Source organism: Myodes glareolus, chromosome 3 (genome assembly GCF_982192425.1).
Source record: "Myodes glareolus chromosome 3, mMyoGla1.1, whole genome shotgun sequence".
In the NCBI taxonomy this organism is placed as follows: domain Eukaryota; kingdom Metazoa; phylum Chordata; class Mammalia; order Rodentia; family Cricetidae; genus Myodes; species Myodes glareolus.
The window spans coordinates 3,162,398-3,188,080 of NC_142028.1; the positions used below are offsets into that span (position 1 = coordinate 3,162,398).

General features: G+C 41.1%; 2 long non-coding RNA genes across 2 annotated transcripts in view; both read right to left on the reverse strand.

The window, feature by feature from the left end:
- Window positions 1-21,169, reverse strand: part of LOC148122525 (uncharacterized) — a 58,089-nt gene extending 36,920 nt beyond the window's left edge. The window contains exons 1-2 of the long non-coding RNA XR_015737391.1: window positions 21,069-21,169; window positions 2,509-2,586 (exon numbers count right to left, since the gene is read on the reverse strand). This is a non-coding gene — a long non-coding RNA (uncharacterized LOC148122525). The remainder of the gene's footprint in view (window positions 1-2,508; window positions 2,587-21,068) is intronic.
- LOC125399262 (uncharacterized) lies at window positions 5,440-6,640 on the reverse strand. The gene is made up of 2 exons (XR_007231660.3): window positions 6,331-6,640; window positions 5,440-5,904 (listed from the first exon to the last, which is right to left on the reverse strand). It is a non-coding gene; the product is annotated as an uncharacterized LOC125399262 (long non-coding RNA).
- Window positions 21,170-25,683: the final 4,514 nt, after the last annotated feature.

Consider the following 25,683-nt stretch of genomic DNA (forward strand, 5'->3'; position numbering starts at 1 on the left):
CTGTTGATAAGGTATCACTTCTCCTTAAGAGCTCTCTCCTGTTCAAATCAAATCTTTACAAATTTTGATGGCATCCATACTTCTTCTCCTGTAGAAACAAAAGCAAAATCTCTTCCCCAATGTAACACATATCTTGGTTTCTATTCTGAGGTCAAACAACACATCCTTAAAATACACAGGCTGTACCAGTTTGCACTCCCACCTGCAATGTAAGACTGTTCCTTTTACCCCACATCCTCTCCAGCATAAGTTGTCATCAGTGTTTTTAATCTTGGCCATTCTTACAGGTGTAAAATGGAATCTCAGAGTTGTTTTGATTTGCATTTCTCTGATGGCTAAGGATGTTGAGCATTTCCTTAAGTGTCTTTTAGCCATTTTAGATTCCTCTGTTGAGAGTTCTTTATTTAGGTCTGTACCCCATTTTTTTATTGGATTATTTATTCTTTTAATGACAAGTTTCTTGAGTTCTTTGGATATTTTGGAGATCAGCCCTCTGTCCAATATGGGGTTGATGAAGATCTTTTTCCATTCTGTAGGCTGACATTTTGTCTTGTTGACCATGTTTTTTGCTTTACAGAAGCTTCTCAGTTTCAGGAGATCTCATTTATTAATTGTTTCTCTAAGTGTCTGTGCTACTGGTGTTATATTTAGGAAGTGGTCTCCTGTGCCAATGCATTCAAGTGTATGTCCCACTTTCTCTTCTATGAGGTTCAATGTGAATAGATTTATGTTGAAATCTTTGATCCATTTGGACTTGAGTTTTGTGCATGGTGATAAATATGGATCTATTTTCATTCTTCTATGTGTTGATATCTAGTTATGACAGTACCATTTGTTGAATATACAGCCGCTTTGGAAATCAGTATGGCGATTTCTCAGAAAATTAAGAAACAACTTACCTCCAGACCCAGCAATACCACTTTTGCATATATACCCAAAGGATGCCCAATCATACCACAAGGACAAGTGCTCAACTATGTTCATAGCAGCATTATTTGTCATATCCAGAACCTGGAAACAACCTACATTTCCCTCAACCAAAGAATGGATAAAGAAGATGTGGTACATTACACAATGCAGTACAACACAGCAGTAAAAAACAATGACGTCTTGAAATCTGCGGGCAAATAGATCAATCTAGAAAACATCATATTGAGTGAAGTAACCCAGAGCCAAAAAGGCAATATAATATGTCCATTTATATGTAATATAAATGGCTTTTAGACTAGCCTACAAATTCTCAATCCCAGAGAACCTAGACAACAAAAAGAACCATAATAGAGACAAAATAGATCTAATCTACATGGGAAACAGAAAAAGACAAGATCTCTTGAGTAAATTGGGAGTGGGTATCATGGTAGAGGGTAAAGGGGTGGGGTAGGGAGGAGAGCAGAGAAAAATATATAGCTCAATAAAAAAGTTTAAAAAGTACACAGCCTTATTTAACTCAGTAGTGTTTTTCTATTTTCCAATGTCTCTCTGTAACTGTCATTTCTTTCTCATTAGCATTTAGAAAATTTAAGGTTAACAAGGCATTTATAATCTATTTTGGGGAGTACTTATTACCCTTTTCTGGTTATTAAGCATTTTTTAAAGTACAATTAGATCTTTCTACAACCTCTTGCCTTGTAGGATTGTGTGGTATACCTGTAATATTCTTTATATTATAATATGCACAAAAATGTTTAATTTTTCTAGAGACATATTCTGGAGCATTGTCAGTCTTAATTTGTACAGATATTCCCATAATGGCCATGACTTCCAATGTGATTACAGATTCGATCTTTTTTAGAACTTAAAGCAGTTGTCCATTGAAATCTTGAAAACATATCTATTATATGGTATACATATTTTAATTTTTCAAATTCTGTAAAATGAAGCACATTCATTTGCCAAATTTCATTTCTTTGCATACCTTTATGGTTACTCCCTGCAGGCAATGAAGTCTAATTATACAAGGAGCAAATAGGACTTTTTTTTTTTTGCAATTTCCTTGGCTTTTTGTCAAGTGATGGAAAAATCCTTTTTCAAACCTTTGCTATTAACATCGTGTCTTTTATAAAATTTTGAGACCTCTAGCACGTTTTCTATTAATAACTGATCTATTTCATCATTACGTTGTACTAGAAGACCTGGCAGACTTGTATGGGATTTGATGTGTGTTTTATACATAACTTGATTCCTATTCCTGACTTGTTGGGCCTCGTGAGACCCAGTGTATCTTCCTGAGCCTAACTTTAGTTTGGTGAGGCCCAGTGAAACTTCCTGAGCATAGCTTGAGTTTGGAGACCTGTCTCTGGCTACCCAAACTAGACCTGCCTCTGCCCAGCCACCTCTAGCGTGGCAGAATATTATTGGCCCTTATTCCTTATTCCACCTCAACCCATTCCAAGCTTCTCCATCCCCATCACAACCCTATATATGTTCCTGCCTGATACCATTAAAGGAGATCCTGCTTGGACAGACTCTTGACTCTGTGTGTGTGTGTTTCTCCCCGGTGACACTCACCATCCGGCTCAGCCCCAGGGAAAGTCTGGCAGGTCCAGGTCTGCCCTTTCTGCTGGAGAACCCGGCACTGACTATTTCCTGTAATTGTATAAATGTGAAGTTAATTCTGACTCATCAGGAATAAGTTTAGTGGTTTTAATATGTAAAATAGCTCTTTCTGTATATTGAGAGTTGGTAATATGTTGAGAGGCTCTGTAAAGTCCATTAGTATCGTGAGAATCTTGGCATACAATTTTGAATTTTGTATAGAATTATACAGAATTATAAGGGCTTTGAACCACTTTGCTTAAGTTTTCTGATTTGTAACCTGCCTTTGTATCAGTATAGAATGTAGAGGTTCCAGATGTTGGTGTTTTCCTTACTATGTGGGGAAGGACTCAAATGGTTGCTTTGGGGATAACTGTTATTAATCTCTCCCAAAAAATTACTGTAAGCTCTTTTTCAGCTTTCATTTTCTGCCCATAAAGAGGAAACTTCCTCTTTAGTAAAAGGTAATACTGTTGGGTCAATTTCTCTCACCTGATAAAGTCTTAATCTTCCTTTTAGAATCAAATCAGAAAAAATTTTCACATACCTCTTTAATTTCTTACTCTGTTTGCAAGGTAAAAAGTATCCATTCCAAGATAATATCTTCCCTATGCACTAGAATCCCTGTAGGGTGACTGGAGGGTGACATAACCAGACTGTACTTAAGCTTCGGATCCACACAATCCACACGTGCATTCTGTAATTTTTCTTTCACCAAAGCCAATTTTCTCTCGGTTTCTGCTGATAATTTCTTGGGACTATTTAAACCCTTGTCACCTTCTAAAGTATGGAACAAAGTATGCAGTTCATTAGTTTTTATCCTAATAGTGGGCTGAAGATTGGAAATATCTCCTAGAAATCTTTGAAAGTCATCAAGAGTCTGCAGTTGATCTCTCCTGAGTTATACACTTTGGGGTCAAATTTTTTGTAGACCTATTTTATACCTAAGTAATTAATAGAATTTTCTCTTTATATTTTTAGGAGGAATTTGTAATCCCCAACAAGGCAAAATTTTATTTCTTTAAACATTTTTTTCTAAAGTACCCAGTTTTGAATCAACTAATAAAATATCATCCATACAATGGTATATTATAGATTGTGGAAACTGTAAACAAATTATTTCCAATGGTTATTGCACAAAATATTGGCACAGGGTATGGCTGTTTAATATCCTCTGTGGGAGGAACTTGCGTTGATGTCTCTTAATAAGCTGAGAGTTGTTATAAGAAGGCACCATGAAAGTAAACCTTCACTGTCCTTTTCTTGTAAAGGTATAGTGCGGAAACAATCGTTTAAATGAATAACTATGAGAGGCCATCCTTTAGGTAACAGAGAAGGCAAAGGAATTCCAGGCTGTAGAGAGTCCCCTGGCAGAATTACGTTATTTATGGCTCTCTCATCTGTCTGCATTCTCCATTTTCCAGATTTCTTTTTAATAACAAATACAAAAATACAGGAGAATTCCAAGGGCTGGTTGATTTTTCTTTATATTGAGCATTTAGCTGCTCCTAAATCAGCTGTTCTAAGGCCTATAATTTCTCTGATGTCATAGGCCACTGCCCAACCCAAACAGGTTTGTCAGTTAATCATTTTAAAGGTAGGGCTGTTGGTACCTCTGGGAGATCAACAGCTGTTGTGCACCGTTAGCTTGGGAGACAGGCAGATGGCTGCAAGTTCGAGGCCAGCCTGGTCTACAGATTGAGTTTCAGGACAGCCAAAAATAAAAAGCTACACTGAGAAACCCTGTCTCAGAAAACTAAATAAATAAATGAAGAAAGGAAGAATGGAAGGAAGGACAGAAGGAAGGAAGGAAGGAAGAAACCATTTAGCAATCCGAGAGTTTAACTATTCCTGAGTCATTTTAATATACTATGTACTTGACAGGGTACTTTAAAAGTTAATAAATAGGCCAGGCATAGTGAAGTACACCTTTAATCCAATACTCAGGAGGCAGAGGCAGGTGAATCTCTGAGTTTGAGCCAACCTAGTCTACATAGTAAATTTCAGGTAGCTAAAGTAAGACCATGCCTCAAAATAAATAAACAAAAAAAAATTGTATGGTTCAAAATACAAGACCTTAAAAACAATGTTGAATGAAAAGTATTCTTTTATAGCTGGATGTGATGATACTCACCTGTAAGCCCAGTACCCAGGAGGTAGAGGCAGAAGGATCGTCAGGAGTCCTAGCCCAGCTACAGCTGTACAGTGAAACCCCATCTCAAGAAACCAACAACAAAAGGTCTCATTCCCAACTCCACAACAACTACTGTCATACAGTGCTACAGAAAAAGATACCAAGTGGGCATAATGGCTCACACCTTTAATCTAAGCACTCACAGGGCTGCGATGGGAGAATTGCTGTGAGTTTGAGGACTTCCTGATCTCCAGAGTGATAGAAAACCTGTCTAAAAACCAAAACAAACTGTGCATCATCATGCACACATTTCCTACAGAAGCAGGCAGATCTCTGTGTGTTTAAGGCCAACCTGGTATACATATTGAGTTTCAGGCCAGCTATGGCTGTCCAATGAGACTATTTCTCAAAAACAAAACTCTCCAGGCCTTTCTACCAGTCTCACTGACTTTGGGGTCCAAAGTGGAAGAATTACTTCATCCTTGAAACTGTAGCCCAGCCTGGATAGTACAGCAAGGCCCTATTTTAAAACAAATTCTGTTATTTAAATTTTGAGACAAGGTCTCACATAGCCCATGCTGGCCTTAAACTCACCAGTAGTTGAAGATTACCTTGAGCTCCTGATTCTCTAGCCCGACCTCCCAAGACCACAGGCCCGTGCCACTGTCCTTGGCTAGCTAGCATTGTCTGTTTTTAAAGACACCAAAACTGGGTAACATACTGTCTTAGTTACTTTTCTGTTACTTTAACAAAACACCGTGACCAATAACTTACAAGAGAAAGAATTTAATTTGAGCATATGGTTCTAAACAGTTTGAGTCTATAATGGCAGAGTGAAGGCATGGTGTCAGGCAGCTGGATCAGCAGCTGAGGGTTCCCTTGATCCACAAACAGGAGGCAGATAGAGCATACTGGGAATGGTGTCTTTTAAACCACAAAACCCATCCCCAGTGACACACCTCTTCTAATAAGACCACATTTGCTAATTCTTGCCAATGAGCCCCATCAACTGGGAACCAAGTATTCTAACATATAAACGTATAGAGACCCTCTTCATTCAACTTCTCACACATCCAAGCCTTTTCTTTCTTTCTGAGAGGTTTGCAAGCCAACTTATATTTATGTTTCAGACTGGGGTTTAGCAATCTAGGCTCTGAAGTTCCAGTCCAGCTGTTGTAAGACTCAGGCTGAAGGATCCATGCTTGGGGGTCATGTTGTGTTACTCAGTAATCTGACTACAAAAGCAAACAAAGGCAGGAGGTAAGTCAAGCCACTTAAGCTCACATTCACATTCATATCCATCCTCGGTATCTCACCGGCCAAAGCATGCACTAGGGCCAGGCCTAAGCATTACCTGCCCACAGTAGAAGGCAAAGGAAAGTGAATGTTTACTGAAGAAGAAGCAAGCCATTGCCCTAATCTAGCTATCAATCGGTGGTTTGCCATAGAATAGACAGCTGATGTTCTTGGTGCTGTCATTATTTATATACAATGTTATCAATGCACAGGAAATTATTTACATATATATGTAAATATATATATATATATGCACAGGAAATATATATTTCCACTACACCCTTTTTTTTTGGACTGAGTAACATTCAGTCCAAATTCCTGTTGTACTAGGTATTATAAGCTTTGAAATTATTCCAAATATTTACCTGATTTGCTACTTGAATAACTTCTTTTGCTGTAGTAAGAACCTGGAGTGTTCTCTATCTGTGACTATGATTTTTGTTTTCTTTTTCCTTCCTTCTTTTCTTTTTTCTTTTTTTTTTTCCTGTGGGGATTAAAACCAGGACCTTGTGAATATTAAGTAAGTTTTTATCTCAGAGCTACAGCCCCAACTTCCTCTTTTAACAGACTCCATATCTGAGAACTCAGGGTGAACTCACACCTAGGAATGCAGTGTTTTAACTCGTCAGACCCATTATATGAGCTACTAACCTTAGCGGTATGGGCTTGACCAGCTTCATTTTGTTCCCTGTAATTTATAACTTGTTTTCACTTCTGTAATTTCATGATTCACATACCTTAAAAATTGTTTCCATTGTTCTGAACCATTCCCAGGGAACTGACTAACCACCAACCACAAACCTGAACGCTTCCCAGGCTTGCTTAAAATAGCTAACTGCCACTTTCCCGTTTTGTATTGTGCTTGCTTCCTAAAGGTCCGCATCTCCAACTCCCGTAAGATTGTAAGTCAGACCAGCCTTAATAAATTTGCATTGCAACTCCTTGGTGTGTTCTCATTTGGTTCTGACACCATAACAAAAAACTTCATTTCAAAGTGCCTGAGTTGAATGGGCATTTGGAGTACATAAGCCGTGTTAACATCTATCTTTTTTCAGAGATTAGCAGTATTTTCCAGGCACAATGTCACTATTATTTTTGACTTATAGTACCTCTGGTTACTTTAGTTTCATGTTTTGGCTTCCACAAGCATTAATTGTTTTAGTTAATACATCTAGATCATTAATGTCACGAATAGTCCCAGACGCATTGCCAAGGCAAACGTGGGTATTAGCAGGTGGAAGGCTGAGAAGTGTCAAGGCAGACAAAAAATTGAGTCAGACAAGATGACTTTCACCACCTTAGTCACTTCAGTGATCTATACTGTCATTATCTTCTCAGAACACATATGGCACAGACTACTACAGACTACACCCTGCTACTTTTCCAGCTAATCTCTGAAGTCTTGTTCCTTCCACACCAGCACTACCAACACTTGCACTGCCCTAATGTTGAACATCCTCAGGCAGAGTTTTGGGGGAAACATTTTAGGTTGAGACAAATTTCCACACATCGACAGTGTTCCAAATGTTCCAGGAATGTTCATGCAGGCAAGAAAACAGACAAACAGGAACTTACTTTCATAGGGCAAATGTATTTGCATTTATGGTGGTTTGGAAGAAAATGACCCCCAAACAGAAGGGCACTATTAGGAGGTGTGGCCTTACTGGAAAGAGTATGTCACTGTGGGAGCAGGCTTTGAGGTCTCTTGTTCAGGTTTCCCTTTGTGTGACAGTCAGTTGACTTCCTGTTGCCTGCAAGATGTAGCACTCTCAGCTCCAGCACCATGTCTAACTGAATGTCGCCATGTTCCCTGTTGTGGTGATGACGGGCTGATCTCTGAAACTTTAAGTAAACCACCCCAATTAAATGTTTTCTTTATAAGAGTTGCCATGGTCATGGTGTCTCTTCACAGCAATAATGACCCTAAAACAGTATTCCTTGGTTAGAGAAAATCAAACAATAACTTTAGTAGGACTTGGTAGTTTCCATAGTAGGAATTGTAGGAAAAGCTGTATAAGTTTCTCTTTTGAGACTACTTTTAACCTCCTCTTCACATCTTAAAATACAGACTCCAGAAAACAATGGACTCCATTCTTCTTGGTGTGCATAAACTCTCTAGATACGTCCGTGGGCATTTTATGTCAGGTTTTACATCTCCAGTGATTGACTCTGACTTTGTAAACTCTCTTCATGACATTTTTTCACTCTGATGTTCCTAAATAATTTAAATGCTGGCTTTGTTGTGAAGGATTGTACCTAGGAATTGATGAAGGGGATGTCCCCAAGGTATACACAAGGCTATTTTCAGTGAGCTTAATGCGTCAATACCCAATGTTCAAACACTTTAACCTCAAGGTTCTTCTAGTTAAATTGTAGGACCCAGGGCAGCTTGGTACAGGCCTGCCAAGACAGGCTCTATAGACCAACAGGAAGGTAGGCCTGAGCCTCAGTGTACCCTAAGGCAATACCTGGTTCCAAGAAAGACCACAAACTGAGACCACCCTTGCTCCACTCAGGAACATATCATCCAAAGGAAATTCCTAACTTTCCAAATATTGTAAATAGAATGAATTGATGTCTCATACCCATGCCCTTTTTGCCAGGGCACCCCTCGACAAATGTTAGTCTGTCAGTCAGGGGACTTGAACCTTAAAACTCCCTCTGTTATTATAAAAACCCCACCCCAAGACTCTCCGAATGCACCAGTACATTGGGAATGTAGAGAGTTCAAGATCTTAAAGGGTCATATTTAACCATTGATTCAGGGAACAAAAGACGAATATTGCTGAGTGTGGTGGCACACACCTTTAATCTCAGCACTTGGTAAGCACAGACAGCCAGGTGAATCTCTATGAGATCAAAATCAACCTACTCTGCACTGAGAGTTCAAATCCAGCCTGAGTAAAATAGTGAGACCTTGTCTCAAAACATTAGCTAGGCGGTTGTTGGGTAAGACTGCTTATTTGTTTTCCGGCCACCCAGACTCCTGAAATAATCACACAAAAACTATATTATTTGCAATGCTGTCTAGTCAATACCTTAAGCATATTTCTAGCTTGCTCTTATATCCTAAACTGACCCATCTCCATTAATCTGTACATCATCACAATGTCGGGGCCTATCAGCAAAATTTCATGGGCTCCAGCAGAGGTGTCTCCGGTGGTAGCTACATGGCTTCTCTCTGATTCTGCCTGCTCTCTCTATCCTCTATCTGCTTGGAACTCCCACCTTGCCCTATTCTGCTAAACCACTGGCCAAAACAGCTTTATTCATTAACCAATAAAAACAACACACAGACAGAAGGACTTCCCACACCAGGCGGTGATGGTGCACACCTTTACTCTTAGCACTTTGGAGGCAGAGGCAGGCAAATCTCTGTGAGTTTAAGGTCAGCCTGGTCTATAGAGGGAGATCCAGGACAACCAAGGCCACACAGAGAAACCCTGTCTCAAAAAAAGTAGATATATGCCAGAGATAGTTTAAATTTTTTTTGTTTAGAGATCTGGGATAATAAAACAATAGTGATATAGGAGGTCCTTCTGTCTTTGTGTTGCTTTCATTGGTTAATAAAGAAACTGCTTTGGGCCTGTTGATAGGGCAGAACTTAGGTAGGTGGAGAAGACAGAACTGAATGCTGGGAGAAAGAAGGGCAGAGTCAGAGAGAAGCCATGGACCCACTGCCAGCGATAGAAGTGCTGAGACTATGCTGGTAGGCCACGACCTCGTGGTGATACATAGATTAATAGAAATGGGTTAAACTAATATATAAGAATTAGCCAGCACCGGACTGAGCCCCCCAAGGTCCAAAGGAGGAACAGAAGGAGGAAGAATATGAAAAAGAAACTCAGACCCACAAGGGGAGCGATCACCCACTGATACAAGGGGACTGACCTAATGAGAGTTCACCAAGGCCAGTTGGACTGGGACTGAAGGAGCGCTTGATCCAACCAGATTCTCTGAATGTGGCTGGCCCGAAGTCTTTCTGAAAAGCCATTGACAATGACTCTGGGACTTGTTTCCTCTGCATATACTGGATTTTTGGGATCCAGTCTGATTGGATACTCACCTTCCTGGTCCTGGAAGGGGGGGGGAGGAACTTGAACTTCCCACAGGGCAGGAAACCCTGACTGCTCTTAGGGATGGAGAGGGAAGAGGAGAGGGAGTGGGGGGAGTGGGAGGGTGTTGGGAGGAGGGGCGAAAATGGAAACTTTTATATTTTAATAAAAAAAATAAAAAATAAAAAATTATTTTAAGAACAACAACAAAAAAAAGAATTAGCCAATAAGAAGTTAGAGCTAATGGGCCAAGCAGTGATTTAATTGATACAGTTTCTGTGTGATTATTTCGGGGCTAAACTAGCTGGGTGGCTGGGATGAACGAGCAGCCTCCTTGCAACACAATAGGATGCTTTTTCCCAAACCTTGACTCAGTAAAGTGCTTCCACCTTCTGCACAGGGATTTCAGTTGTTCTTATCAATAAATGGCAACATTTGTGGACAAACAAAAGCCTCTACACCCTGGTCAGTATTTTACATATCTTTTTCCTTGACTTTCCATTGAATTTTGCTTTCACTGTAGCCTGACTACAGAAGGAGCAGAACTAACTCCATTTTGAGAAATGACTCCATTTTGGGACGTGACGAGGAGCTGAACCAAGTTCTAGGAGAAACCACAAACAGTTCCAAGAAAGACCACAAACTGCCAGAGCCCAGTAAGGGCGACCCCACTCCAGCGGGCCAGCCAAGGAGAAATTTTGGCAAACAACATCTGGGGTTTTTACGTTGCTCCAGATGTCCTTGTGGTTTTTCTGTTAACCTTGATAAAAAGTTCCCCTAGACCCCACCCAACGCGTACCCTTACCCAATCCAGAAACCCCAAGGCATGCAACACCCTGCTTACAATTTTTCCCTTTTAAAACCCCTTAGCCCAAAGGCTCAGGGCTGTTCACCTCCACCCACTGCTCAGGAGTGCTGGAGGAAGCTCCAAGCTCGAGCTTGTAACCAATAAACCCCTGTGTGGTTGCATCGGATACTGGCTCTGTGGTGGTCTTGTTTTGGGGGACTCATGACAGGGGCACAACACTACATAGAGAAACCCTATCTCAAAATAATAATGATGATATAACGATGATAATATATTTGTTTGTTATACTGGAAATTTCAGTTTTATCAAATACTTCATAACCCTAGTTCTCAGGCAGCATTAGAACTGATGATTACTTTTGTTATTTTAATGAACATTTATTTATTTATAAAAGTGTACACATGACTTACGTAGAATTTCTAGCACTGTGATGAAACAGCAAAAGCACCACCAAAAGCAAATTGGAGAGGAAAGGTTTTATTCAACCTATGCTTCTACAATACAGTTCATCATCAAAGGAAGTCAGGTGTAGGGATATTTCATTTGTATTTTCATAAGTAAAGCTTGCCTGAAGATCACAGAGTAAAACAGCCTCACTGGTCAGCCTTACAGACCAGACAGTGGTGACACACACCTTTAATCCCAGTAGACACACTAGTTTGCCATAGAAACTGGGTGGTTGTGGTGCACACCTTTAATCACAGCACTAAAGAGGAATATAAGGTGGGAGGAGACAGCTCTCAGGCACAGCCTCACTCTGAGGACTCCTCGAGACAGGATCGCCATTTTTGGACTGAGGTAAAGATAAGGGCCAGTGGCTGACTGCTTTGCTTTTCTGGTCTTCAGGTTGAACCCCAATATCTGTCTCTGGGTTTTGATTAATCATGCTACAGTCAGGACAGAAATTCTAACAGGGCAGAAATCTAGAGACAGGAGCTGATGAAGAGTCCATGCTGTTTACTGTCTTGCTCCCCATGGCTTACTCAGCTTCCTTTCTTTCAAAACCTAGGACCCCCAGACCAGGGATGGCACTACCCACAGTGAGCTGGACCCTCCTCCATAAATTGCTAATTAAGAATATGTCCTATAGGTTTGCCTGCAGCCCGATCTTATAGAGATATTTTCTTAATTGAGGTTTCCCTCTCTAGAATGACGTTAGCTTGTGTCAAATTGACATAAAACTATCCAGTGTAATACGTGTGTGTATATGAGTGAGGTATGTGCATAGTGCAAGCTCACATATGCCTTGGTGTTGTGTGGGTTTCAGGACTGAAACACAGGTTGCCATATTTTGTGGCAAGTGCCTTTACCCTCTGAGCCGTCTTCCCAGCCATATTTTTCCCCTTTGAGACATAGTCTCAGTTTGTAATCCAGGCTGACCTATCAGAACACAGTTGAAAAAATGGGCACATAATGAACAATGGCTTGGGGAACAGTGAGGAAGGCTCCACAAAAAAAAAAAAAAAAAGGAAGCGGGTGTTTTACCTCAAGCGCGTTTTGTTCCTTAGATTGTTCTTGGATGTGATTTTGTGCCTCCTGTGTTAAACATTTACATTCAATTTATAAGACATGTTTATTCTTGTTGGACATCAGAACATAGCTATAGAACATAATCTTGTCAGTGTGCCCTGAATCTGGATATGGGCGTCTGTGGAGGGCCGCAACCACATTCTCCATTGCTTCAAGGGACAAAGGTAGAGATTGACCTCTGTGACCTCAAGATGTGGTGGTACACGCCTTTAGTCCTGATGCCTGGGAGGCAGAGGCAGATTGACCTCTGTGACCTCAAGGTGTGGTAGTACACGCCTTTGGTCCCAATGCCTGGGAGGCAGAGACAGGCAAATCTCTATGAATTCAAGGTGTTGTAGCACACGCCTTTAATCTCAGCGCATATGCTTGGTAACTCTCTACCGCTGCGTCCCTGCCTACTTCCGAGGCATCATCTGGGATAATGGGCAGTGGACCAATCCAAGAGTGACACGTCAGAAGCGAGGACTGTTTCCTTTATAAGGGCTGGGTTCCCCTCATTCTGGGTCTCCGCCATGTAAGCTTATGCTCTCCCTCTCAAGACACATTAAAGCTTTTCTACAAAAGGATCCTAAATGTCCCGCGTCGTTCTTGCGGGCGAGACGATAGCGCAGGATAGGCGCCTGCCTTGCTTTTATGCTTTTCCAGATATAACTCATAGTATGTGCCAGGCAATTGTGTTTAGACTGGTCTGTCTTGAGAAAATTCTGGAAAAGGGCTACTCTGTCAATGTTTAGAATGTGCTTACTGACATTTACTGACATGTTTTTCTGATCATGTTTTTCTGAATTCAAATAACTTTCCTTGGATCATTGCTTTCTTTGTTACATTTGTGCATAAAAGTACACTGAAATTGAAGTAAGATTGTCTACAGCATGTAGTCCACCCCATTCTATCAGGTCCTCAGAACTCAGGTCTCATAGACACACACTGACTTAGAATGCATGGTGGTACTACTACCTCAGTCTCCCTAACACTAAGATTATAAAAGTCAACCACCTTTCCCAGCGTCATTTTGCATTTAAAAAACATGCTATTGCTCTGTGGTTCATGTTGGCCTTAAATTCACTTTCATAGTTCAAGCTATCTTCACTCCCTATATACCGACTTTGTAACATCTCAACATCAGTAACTCACAATCAAGAGATAGATCTTGGGGATGGCAAGATAGTGCCACCTATAAAGATATCTGTCAAGCAAGTCTGGAGACTTGAGTTCGATTTTCAGAATAAATGTGAAGGAGAAAAATGAAGTCATCAAGTCATCAAGTCGTCTTCTGATCTCCACATATGCACTGTGGCATGAACAATTCTCCCTCTCTCTTTCACACATGTACGCACACACATGTGCATGCACATGTGCACACACTTCACACTAGAGAGAGAGAGAGAGAGAGGGAGAGAGAGAGAGAGAGAAAGAGAGAGAGAGAGAGGTCTTTCAGCCAGCTCTTGTAGATACAGCTGATAGATTTGTCTCATGTAGAATGCTTTCATGTAAATTCTCACTAGAAGTTTCTTTCTTTGTTCATTAATTATCCCCAGAAAAGCAGCTAGAGGAAATAATTCTAAGAGATGTCATATTGAAATGTAGTATTGCCATTTCTTAAATATAAGATGTATGCAATCATGGACTGGCAAAATGGTTCATCAAGTAAGAGTGCTTGCCAATAATTCTGAAAATATGAATTCAGTTTTCATGTTAGAAGAAGAGAACCAACTCCCATTGTCTTCTGGCCTCTATGCTTGTGTTTTGTGAACACACACACAAATAGATAGATGATAGATAGATAGATAGATAGATATAGAGATAGATATATATTCAGTAAATTAAAAAATAAAAATAACTAAGCAATGGTGACACATGTCTTTAATCTCAGAAATCAGGAAGCAGAGGCAGGTGTATCTCTGAGTTTGAGGATAGCCTGATCTACAGAGTGAGTTCCAGGACAGCCAGGGCAATACAGAGAAACCCTGTCTCAATAAATAAATAATTTAATTTAATTAAAATATAAATAAAAGCAAGTTGATATAGCACAATCTGAATCTAATGATAAGGAAATATGAGACAAATCCAACTTGAAAGACATGCTGCAATATAGTAGTAGTAATAATAATAATAGTTATAATAATTAATAATAATAATAAAAATAACCAGAGCTCAATGTCATGTAAAAAAAAAAAAGAAAGGAAGAAAAGCTAAGGAACCATTTCAGATTAAGGGAAATTAAAATAATATGAGATCTAGAAAGATTGGACCCTAAGCCAGTGCAGTCTTTTATAAATGATATTTCTAAGACAGGTGGTATATATGTGTTAGAATTAGGGAATGTTAAATAGGACTACCAACTATTTGTATATCCTCTTGAAATAGAATCTATCCTCTTACATTTTTCACCTTTTGGGAAATGAAGGTGTTTCGAGACAGAGTTGTAAGCAGAGACTGCTTTATCATTTCCTAGCCTCCCAGACCCAAATAATCAGACAAATGTCCCGCGCTCGGCCTCGCCAGCAAGAACGATGCGGGGCACTTAGGATTCTTCTGCAGTAAAGCTTTAATGCGTCTTGAGAGGGAGAGCATCAGCTTCCAAAGCGGAGACCCAGAATGAGGGGAACCCAGCCCTTATAAAGGAAACAGTCCTCGCTTCTGACGTGTCACTCTTGGATTGGTCCACTGCCCATTATCCCAGATGATGCCTTGGAAGTAGGCAGGGACGCAGCGGTAGAGAGTTACCAAGCACACGCGCTGGGATTAAAGGCGTGTGCTACATCACCTTGAACTCACAGAGATCTGCCTGTCTCTGCCTCCCAGGCATTGGGACCAAAGGCGTGTACTACCACACCTTGAGGTCACAGAGGTCAATCTGCCTCTGCCTCCCAGGCATCAGGACTAAAGGCGTGTACCGCCACACCTTGAGGTCACAGAGGTCAATCTCTACCTTTGTTCCTTGAAGCAATGGAGAATGTGGTTGCGGCCCGCCACAGACAAAAACTACATTTATTACAACACTGTTTGGCCAATGACTAAAGCATATTTCTAGATAGCTCTTATATCTTAAATTAACCCATTTCTATTATTTTATATTTTGCTACAAGATTCATGGTTTGTTACCTCTTGGTCCTTGGGTGGCTACATGGTGTCTGTCTGACTCTGCCTTCTTTCTCCCTTCATTCACATTGGTTTTTCCACCTGTCTATATTCTGCCCTGCCACAGGCCAAAGCAGCTTCTTTATTAACCAATGGTAATAAAACATATTTACAGCATACAAAGGGGAATCCCATATCAAAGAGTTTCACTCTATATCGCTGGGTGGTCTGGAATTTACTGTGTAGCCCAGACTAGACTTGAACTCTTCCCAGTTAGTCCCCTGAGACTTGGGAATATAGGTGTGAGCTACACAACAACCTGTCTCTTGAGTATTGGGACAGTCTTGTGACGTGCTTGGACCTAGAAACTGCAGCAGTAATGATACATGATGACCACTACATTGAAGACCAGCCTCTCACAGCACAGGGCTCAAAGGGGATCCACAGAGTTGGAAGTGTACTAAGACATTTTTATCTGAGGGAGTAAGGAAAAAAGACATAAACACACTCATGATGGTTTCCTTCTGACTTTTCCTTTATTCTTCTTTTGTATTTTGTTCTTTGTTTTTCCTCTATGGCTTATATACCCCCAACAAAATCTTTCCGGCAATATAAAAATTACAATGTGATTACAATATTCGTGGTTATTACCATACAAAAGGTATGGTCACATTCTATTTTTCAAGTGAATGATTATAATGAATACAGGCCAAAAAAAAGCATGTTTTTTAAAAATTTTCCTTAAATGATTAAAACAAAGTCATCCCAAGAACCCACATACATTTACATCTAAGTGACTTGTTATAGATTAACAGAGTATGAGCATAGTTTTTTTTTCTCAGTCAGTTCTTTACTGGCAGTTTGTGTATTATGGTTACAAAGAAAAAATCAATCACTTTATTACTTATCTTGAAAGGTAATCTTATAAGGATTCTTAAAAGAATCACAAACCTAAACTTTCATATATGAAAAACAATCAGTCAACTGTGCTTTAAATACTCAGGGTGCATACCCCCTCATCAGCAGTTTTTTATATCAGGAGATTGAGGGCATAAATGGGTACAAAGAATAAATCATCATCTTTGATCACCAACCAATTCTAGCAAGGAAGGTACACAGCTAACAATAATTGAGCCACTTTGCTTTTGCTCCCTAACCTTAATGAATCTATCACTCAGCTTTGTGTCCTTGTGGACTTTAGATTGTCTTCTTGGTCTTTTCACCTCAAAGCTATTATCAAAACATCTTAGTCTAACATGAAGCCATTTTCAAAGCTTTGTTTCAGCTATGATAAACTCTGAAACCTGTGAACACATCTCCCAACATTCAGATTAAAAACATTTAAACTAGCTGGGATACTGGGACTGAACTGACTTTTCTTAATCACTAATTTAAGCTAGTTTATACAGTTCTTCAATAGAAACTCAAGTGTTCTAGCTGTGTGACACTTCCTTGCTTTATTTTTTATCCTCTGGAGCCTCTGCTTTGTCAGAGGCAGAAGCAACATTTTATCTTACTTTTACTGATGTTAATTTTTCTACTAAACTAACCCCTAAAATAATCCCTTACTATATTTATTAAAAACCCTCGATCATCAGTCTTACTTAAATGAATACTATTATATAAAATCATTGCTTCAGTTAAACAGCTTAGGAGAAAATCATCTTCATAATAATCCACAGGTAAATATGCCCAAGTAGAATGGGATATTTCCAATAGATGATCATTCTGTATTAAGGGCAGTTCGGATCTCCCCATGCCCATTCACACCATGCCAGATAAGAGAGAAAAATGACAGCAGTAAACATGCAAAGACAAGCAGTAGCAAGAAGCATTCTGGGGCCAAGGCGCTCACAAACCTTGCCTACTCAAGATCCACCCATCATGGTTTTGTTTCCTGGTGGACTGATCCCCTGAAGTCAACTGGCATCTGTTCCTCCTCTGACATGGCCGTGGGCACATGACCTCTATACCTCATCCTCCAAAGATCTTTGTATTTCTGTCCTCCTGGTCAGAATGCCACCTTTACTAACTACCTCAGGAGGCTCAGTCAGGCTTACTAGAAAGTGTGACGTTTGTAGAAAGAGACCAATGAGAAGCCAGACATCATTCAGAGAGTTGGAGAACTCGGTCTTACTATGGAGCAGACCAAACTTGAGCTAATGCTGTGAGGAGATGGGCTCTGGCCCATATCTTTTACAGCATTTTTAGGCTAGTAGTGTCATTTCTGATCTATTCTGTCATCGATGAGCTACACTTTCACTCTACCTGACTGAGGGGCATACTCAGAAGTTTCTTTGCAATGACAAGTTTACTGATGTAGAAACAATAAGGTTAGAATGGCTATATTTGGATAATGTCTGTTTCTAAAGATATGGAAGGGGTTTTCAGCTGGTGCAGACTAATGCCTGTTTTCTAGAGATAAGAGAGGAGTTTTAGCTGATACAGGAAGTAAACAAGATAAGTTTAGTAAAAATTTTAAGTCATTCTGATCCTCTTCATTAATCCCCTCCCCTTTTTCTTTCTTTCTTTTTTCTTTTCTTTCTTTTTTTTTTTTGTTTTTTGTTTTTTGTTTTTTGACTGGAGAGGAGGCTAGAGAGCTACCTAAAGAGTTAAGAGCACTTTTCTTGCAGAGGACCTGGGTTCTTTTCCAAGCACCCACATGGTGGTTCATAATCACCCACACATCCAGTTCAGGGAATCTAACATGCACTTCTGATTGATAAGGGGACTAGGCATATGCATAGTACACACAGATACAGGGAGGCAAAACAATCACATACATAAGATAAAAAGTAAATATAACTTTAAAAAGTAAAAGGAGAAAGGGGAAAATAAAGAGGATAGAGGGAAGGAGTGAGGAAGGGAGAGACAGAGGAATGGAGGGAGAAAGATATGATGAGACAGGCTTTTCGTTCCAGCATGTGGAAGCCAGAGGCAGGTGAATCTCTGTGAGTTCAAGGTTACCTGGGCCTATGTAACAAGTTCCAGGTCATCTAGAACTATACTGTAAGACCCTGGCCTTGGGGCTGAAGAGACGGCTCAGTGGTTAAGAGCAGTGACTGCTCTTCTAGAGGTCCTGAGTTCAATTCCCATCAACCATAACCACATGGAGACTTACAACCACCTGTAATGAAGTCTGGTGCCCTCTACTGGTCTGCAAGGACACATGCAAATAAATCTTAAAAAAAAAAGATCCTGGCCTCAAAACATATTATTAATTATTATTATTGTTATTATTATTTTAGTAATTAAAAGAAAGGAAGGAAAAAAGACAGACAGACAGACAGACAGAGGAAATAAATGAACATCTGATGGGCCAGCACTTACATGCTTTGAAATGTCTACATGGAGATTTACAGCCATTTGTAACTCTAGCTCCAGTAGATTCAGTTCTTTCTTTTGGCCTCCTTGGGTGCCAGACAAATACTGGTCAGAACTAGAGGGAAGGCTTGAGTGTATTTAGGGGCATGATGCTGTAGCAGGGCCCCAGACCTTAGCAGACCCCTAGACCTTAGCACAGCTGACTCCATGGTGGAGGTGCCATTCAGGCTGTGCTGTAGCAGGGCCCCAGACCTTAGCACAGCTGACTCCATGGTGGAGGTGCCATTCAGGCTGTGCTGTAGCAGGGCCCCAGACCTTAGGAGACCCCTAGACCTTAGCACAACTGACTCCATGGTGGAAGTGCCATTCAGGCTGTGCTGTAGCAGGGCCCCAGACCTTAGCAGACCCCTAGACCTTAGCACAGCTGACTCCATGGTGGAGGTGCCATTCAGGCTGTAAAACTCAGCGTGCAGACAGCACCACCTGCTAAAAATGAAAACAAAGACCCAATCCATCAAAGTCCATAGCTATGGGACAGTCTCTGAATGTGCTAACCTTGCTTTTCTGTTTTTGTGGTTCTGCTTCTGGCTAACTGTTCTTGTTAACTGAAGTGTGTCCACCCAGGACATGGTTTTTGTTGTTAAAAGCTCACCCTGAGGAACTCTCAGAACTATACTGGGATGTAGTTGCTGATGAACTAATAAAGACTTTCTATTGGCTTAGCTCCATGTCCTAGCTGTCTTCTCTAGTGAATACTCAATAATACATACACCTAGTTTAATAGGGAGAGAACACAGGAGACAGTGTGATAAAAGTGTTTCTGACTGTTGCTCATCCGTGAAGATACCAGAGCATGTTGTACTTCTCTTGTAACTTTTCTCTAGTTTTAACGTTTTTGGGTTTTTTTTTCCCACACCAGGTGTGGTAATTCTCTAAGAAATGTTGAATAGTCAATCTATCCTGTAAAACCCTGTTTTAAAAAAATTCATACTTATCCCTTTTCTCTTACTGCTGAACATCTACAGGTTCCCAGACATGTTTATTCAATTCAGTGATCTCTTCTAAAAAGATTTAATCTCTTCTATAAAACAATAGCACAACTATTTCAAATTACTAAAAGAAGAAATGTTTGTTTAGCCAGATGTGACCATCTCAAAATGATTAAACTGTTCTCTCTCTCTCTCTCTCTCTCTCTCTCTGTCCCTCCCTCCCTCTCCCTCTCATCCTTTCAAGCCATTTTACAAACTAGCTGATCAGGTGTAGAGAAGATGAAGATTTCAGGTTCTGGTATTTGAAATAATTAACCTGTAAAGTTGATAGTTCACTGAGGATTTGGCTTGCTGTGCTGCTCTGGAGCTTTCTAGAATCTGGGTCCTGCAGCTCCTCAGCAGACTTGGATTTCTGTAGTCCTTTGTCTCCTCTATCTAGACTCTCCAAGGTCTCTGTTCCTGGCTGCTTTCTGGAACTTTTCAGCCCTCCCTCTAGCTGCTGTTGACTGTGCCTGGGATTCATAACACCAGAGTAGCCCTGTTCTTGTTAAGAGCTTAATCCACTCTGTCTGTTATTAAAACCGTAAGTAGACAATAAAAAACTCAGATAAGGTTTACTGGAGCCTAGGCTGTAACACCCAAGCCAGCAATAAGTACGAGGAAGGGCTCCCAGACTGCTCCTTGAAGATTGAGGTAAGTCAGTCATACACATGTCTTGACTTCATGGGCCAGGAGTATACCTACCAAGACTAAAAGACTGTTATAAAGAGTTCAGACTTGTCTGTAGGCAGGGTTATTTGGCATGAATGTAGGTGAGTCATCTTAAGTTGTCATGGCCAAAGTGAAACCTTCTGAAGAAAAGCCATGAAAGTGACAGCAGCCATGACAGTGGTTGTGCTTCCACAGACTGGAACAAACTCCCCGTGGAGCATCACAGTTGAACTTCCCTCTGGGTCACTGTGGCTGGCTCAGAGTCTCCCTGAGCTGTCACAGCAGTTTTAAAATGGGAAAGTGTGCTAAGGGTGGTCTCAGGATCCCTTTAGAAACTGGTTCTTCAATTTAGGTGATGGTTGGATGATGATTGCTGGCTCCCAGGAGTTTCTTCAAGAACAGCAACCATATTCGTAACAATCCCAAAACTTAGAACCCAGAAGACAATAGGAGCTTCCATTCCTGGTCAGTCAGAATCAGTTGCTGCACCAGGGTCAAGGATGGGCCTGACAGCTGTCATCAAGTGGCCAGTAACGTAATTTAAAAGGAAAAAACCATTAAGCATAATTTACAGCAAAAGTCTGTCATGAAATTAATGTTCTTACCTTGCTTATCTTCTAACCAAATGGCATTTAACAGATATGTGAGTTCTTCCAGACTTAAAAATAAAAGACTTGAAGCCTAGCCTGCGCTGGTGAGATTTAGCGGTTGGCATAACCCTAGTCTGCTTTAACAAGCAGAGCTAGCCCTTACACTTTATGCAAATATCTTCCGTAATTTGCTTTTCTTAGACCCAAGCCCTGCCAGCCTGTGCCTAACCACCCACGAAAATATGCTATCTTTGTGCTTCCTGTTATTGAACTATTTGACAAAGCTGGTTAACTTCAAAACTTCCCTCAAAAATTTTAGTATGCCCCTTCCTCTTTCCACCATCACCTGTTCCCCTACCCCCGTTGTTTTTTTGATTTTGTTTTTCATGACAGGGTTTCTCTGTATAGGCCTGGCTGTCCTGGAACTTGCTCTGTAGACCGGCCTGGCCTTGAAAGTGAAGATCAAGTTGCCTCTGCCTTGGGAGTGCTGGGATCAAAGTCAAGTGCCGCAATGCCCAGCTTACTGTGTTTCCTCTCTTGTATATAAAATTTTGTTTTGTGGGAATTGCTACCCAGAGTTATATTTCCCTGCCCCCATTTGAGGTGCTTATCTGCAAAGAATCATAACTTCCCTCTGCTCCTGGAGTTGGATGAGGAAGTTTGAGTGCACGTGATTATTCCTTGATCCCTGCTGGGGTCAGGTGACAGTCCCTACTGGGGACAGGTGAAGGTGGAGTGCACGTGATCAGTCCTTGACCCCTACTGGGATCAGGTAAGAGTTCCTCCTTGGGTCAGGTGACAGTCCCTTCGCAGCCCCCTCCCCATTTGGTGCCATGGTATAAAAGCTAGCCCCAGCAGAACAATAAACAAGCTGCTGTTTCACCTCAACCTCGTGCTCTGTGGATTTCAATCAACCTGGACACCCTCCGCCGAGACTCGTGGTTCCAGACCGTGCTGGCGCGGTATTGTTTATTTATCTCTTCTCTGAGACGTGCGTATGCTTCCTACATAGACACACATGCATGAATTTGTTAAGTCAGATTTAAATTTTTAACTGGCCGAGTCACTGTTCTGCTGTTGTGAAGAGACACCATGACCAAAGCAACGCTTTTATTTTATTATTTCTTCATGTAGCTCTGCCTGTTCTGAACTCGCTCTGTAGACCAGGCTGGCCTCAAACTCACTGAGATCCACCCACCTCTGCCTACTTGAGTGCTAGAATTAAAGGTATATGCCACCACTGCCTCAAGAAAACACTTATAAAAAGAAAGTATTTAACTGGGGGCTTAGGTTTTCACAGGTTTAGTCCATTACCATCACAGTGGGGATATCAACGGCACACACGGTACCGGAGCAGTAGCTGAGAGCTACATCCTAATTTGTGGCTTATGTTGTCTTGAGTGGATCTCTATATTACAATTGTCTCCTTTTTTAAAGCTTGGCCTTATTAAGGCCAGACATCATATTTTTGCTATCCTATCAGAAAAGGTTGAAGGTCACTAATTCCTACAAATTGCTAATTTCTAGGTTATAAATTTAAGGCTAGTGACTTTTGCGTAACAGTACTTATGCTTTACCTATAATAAAGTAAGTTTATGGAATCTGATAATATAATCCCTACCTATCCTGTTTAAATCCAGTTCAATACGTTAGCTTGTTGGGTGAGTGAGCTGCTTGTTGGTTCCTGCTGCCCAGAGTTAAGATAATCACACAAAAACTATGTTAATTAAATCACTGCTTGGCCCATTCGCTCTAGCTTCTTATTGGCTAACTCTTACATATTAATTTAACCCATTTCTATTTATCTGTGTATCGCCATGTGGCAGTAGCTTACCAGTAAAGTTTCAGTATGTCTGACCCTGGCAGCGGCTCCATAGCTTCTCTCTGACTCTGCCCTTCTTCCTCCTAGCATTCAGCTTCATTTTCTTCACCTAGCTAAATTCTGCCCTGCCATAGATCCAAAGGAGTTTCTTTATTCATTAATGATAATCACAGCATATGGAGGGAATCCCACATCACCTCCTCTTTTCCTGTTTAAACAAAAAGGAAGGCTTTAACATAGTAAAATTGCATACAGCAAAACAGGTACCAAGCAAGAATTACAGTTACAATATTTATATATACTTTATCTTCTATCATAATTAAGAAAAACTATAACTATAAATTCTTCAACTCCATCAAAGACTCCAAAAAATATAATATTACCTAAGTAAACATGAAGTGCATTGTAAGCAACTTCCAAAATTCTAGAATTGACAGAGACATCTCGCTGCCAGGACAGTCATCCAAAGTTCTTCTGTACCATTGGTGCATCCACTGTAATGATGGCACTACTATGTGTACTACGGTACTATACGTGTAGTGTGGCGCCTGCACTACAGGATCATTTGCGAATTGGGCAAGGGCCTGGAGATTTAAACACACAAAGACACACAGACAGAGACACGGGTCATCCTTGAAACAAGAATGCCAACTTTATTGTGTACTAGAGTCTATTATATATGGATCCTTAACTGATAGCCATGCCCCAGCCAAACACACCAGAAACCGCTCCCCTGCCATCAGGAACTCCTGAGGGTCTCGTGCTCAGAGCAGCTGCAAACACAGGAAAACAAGTTGTTTTGCTCAGAGCAGCTGCAAGTATAACAAGTGAAAGACCCCAAAAGTCAAGGGGGTCTCACTTGGAGCCCTCTGCCCAAGAACAAGTCCACTGGATGCAAGAACAGGAGGCAGTTTATTGGATACACAGGGGCCTGCGGACGCTACAGCTACCAAGTTACTGAGCATGCCGGGCTGAAGGCACATTATGTATTTACAGGGATTTAAGAGTTACATAAGAGGCTGCATAGCAACAAGCATTTCATTGGTTCCCAAATTGGGGGGCTTAGCTCACCCCGGGAATGGCCCCCTGTCTATTCTCAAATTTCCCCGAAAAACCACAAAGCTAGATAGAGAACCCTGCAGCAAGTTGACAGTTTTGATAGAATGCCTCAAGGGTGGGGTACTCCCTCTCCTCAGCCTAGTCAGCGAGTCTACAACCCATAGATATCCTGTTTCAGCATCGGCTGGGAGGGGGGAACTTTCCTTCTATGGCCCAACTAAATTTCGCAGAGTCATTAGCTGAGCCTGGGGGCTTTCTTTCTATGGCTCAGTTAAGTTTCAGCACAATTTAACATAGTATGTGGACATGGGGGTCTTTCAAGTATGGAGGGCCCTTCACAAGTTGTTTACAGGAAATTCAGAGTCTGGGGCCACAGTCCCCAACAATACATCTTCAGCCTACAGGCCCATAGTATCTGGCAGACTTTTCAACGAAGCAGGAAATCTCAAAGACAGTTCTGACTATATTGACAGTTTGTCAGTCACTTTCTTTTGTGTCCTGCAGAATGTCTGGCAGACTCTTTCATGAAGTGAAAGACCCCCAGTGTGGGGTGACACTCACTCAAGTCTCGGGATAACACAACACCTCTCCCCCCAGTAACTCACAAGAGACCGTCCTTGCTGCAATCACAGGAGGTTTAATGACAGGAACCAGTGCACTGGGGCTGAGAGTCACAACCCACACAGGGGAGGAGTTCGATCCCAAGTAAATGGGAGAAGGGGTTTTTAAGGGAAGAAACCACAGCCCAGTAATCCAAAGGGGTAGGGAGGGCATCATAGAAAATTCCAAAAATATCAATGATAATCACAAGGGGGCAACTCCCTGTTTCTCAAGATTATTCTCAGGATTACAATCTAACTTTATCTCCAGCTAGTTCCTGAAACTGAACCGGCTAATCCTAGATTTCTGATTCTTCCCTCCCTGCTTAGATTTTTGGCTCTATTTTTTCCTGCTAGGGGGATCCGGATTTATCCAGGTCTTTCAGAAGCAGGAACCCCAAGGATCATTAGCCATCTAATGTCACATTATAAAAGTATTTTATTTTGTGCTTCATTCATTTTAAAAATATTTTTACATTTTTATTTTTAACAGGATTTTCTAAGATTTTTATTGTGTGGGATCCTTACCCCTATGCTCAAGGGGATGAGAAGGAATTTCCTAGCAGAATATTTTAAAATTAGAAACCCAGACTAGCCTCATGTTCCAAAGAAAGATAGTGGCTTTCCCTTCCCCCCTCCCACCTGGGAAATTCCAAAGCACAAGGACGCCGGGCCACCTGGTGGTAAAGATGGCAGGGTGACCTTGCTCTGAAAACAAAGAACAAGCTGATGTAGCAGGATGGAAAGGAGCAAAAGATTTTGCACCCCTGCCAAAGCAGCTCGGAAAGGCTTGCTTGTAGTTCTGCCTTTAAAAACTAGCCCCATAGAGGGCTGCTAACTTCTCTCTCTCCCTCTCTACTATGGGGAGTTGGAGATGGAAGTTCTGAGCTAGGTTGTACTTGCAATAAAAGAAACCTTGCTTTTTGCAGTCTGGTCTTCTCTGGTTCCTGGTGGTTTCTCTGAGGGTCGTTATCTGTGCACAACAATTGTTGGATTCATGTGTATATGCCTGCATGAGTCTATGTGCATCATAGGTTTCCTCAGGAGCCAAACAGAGATCGAGTTCCTGGAATGGAGTTATAGGCAGTTGTGTGCTGCCTGATATGGGCGAGACGGGAACTGAACCTAGGTCCTCTGCAAGAGCAGTAAA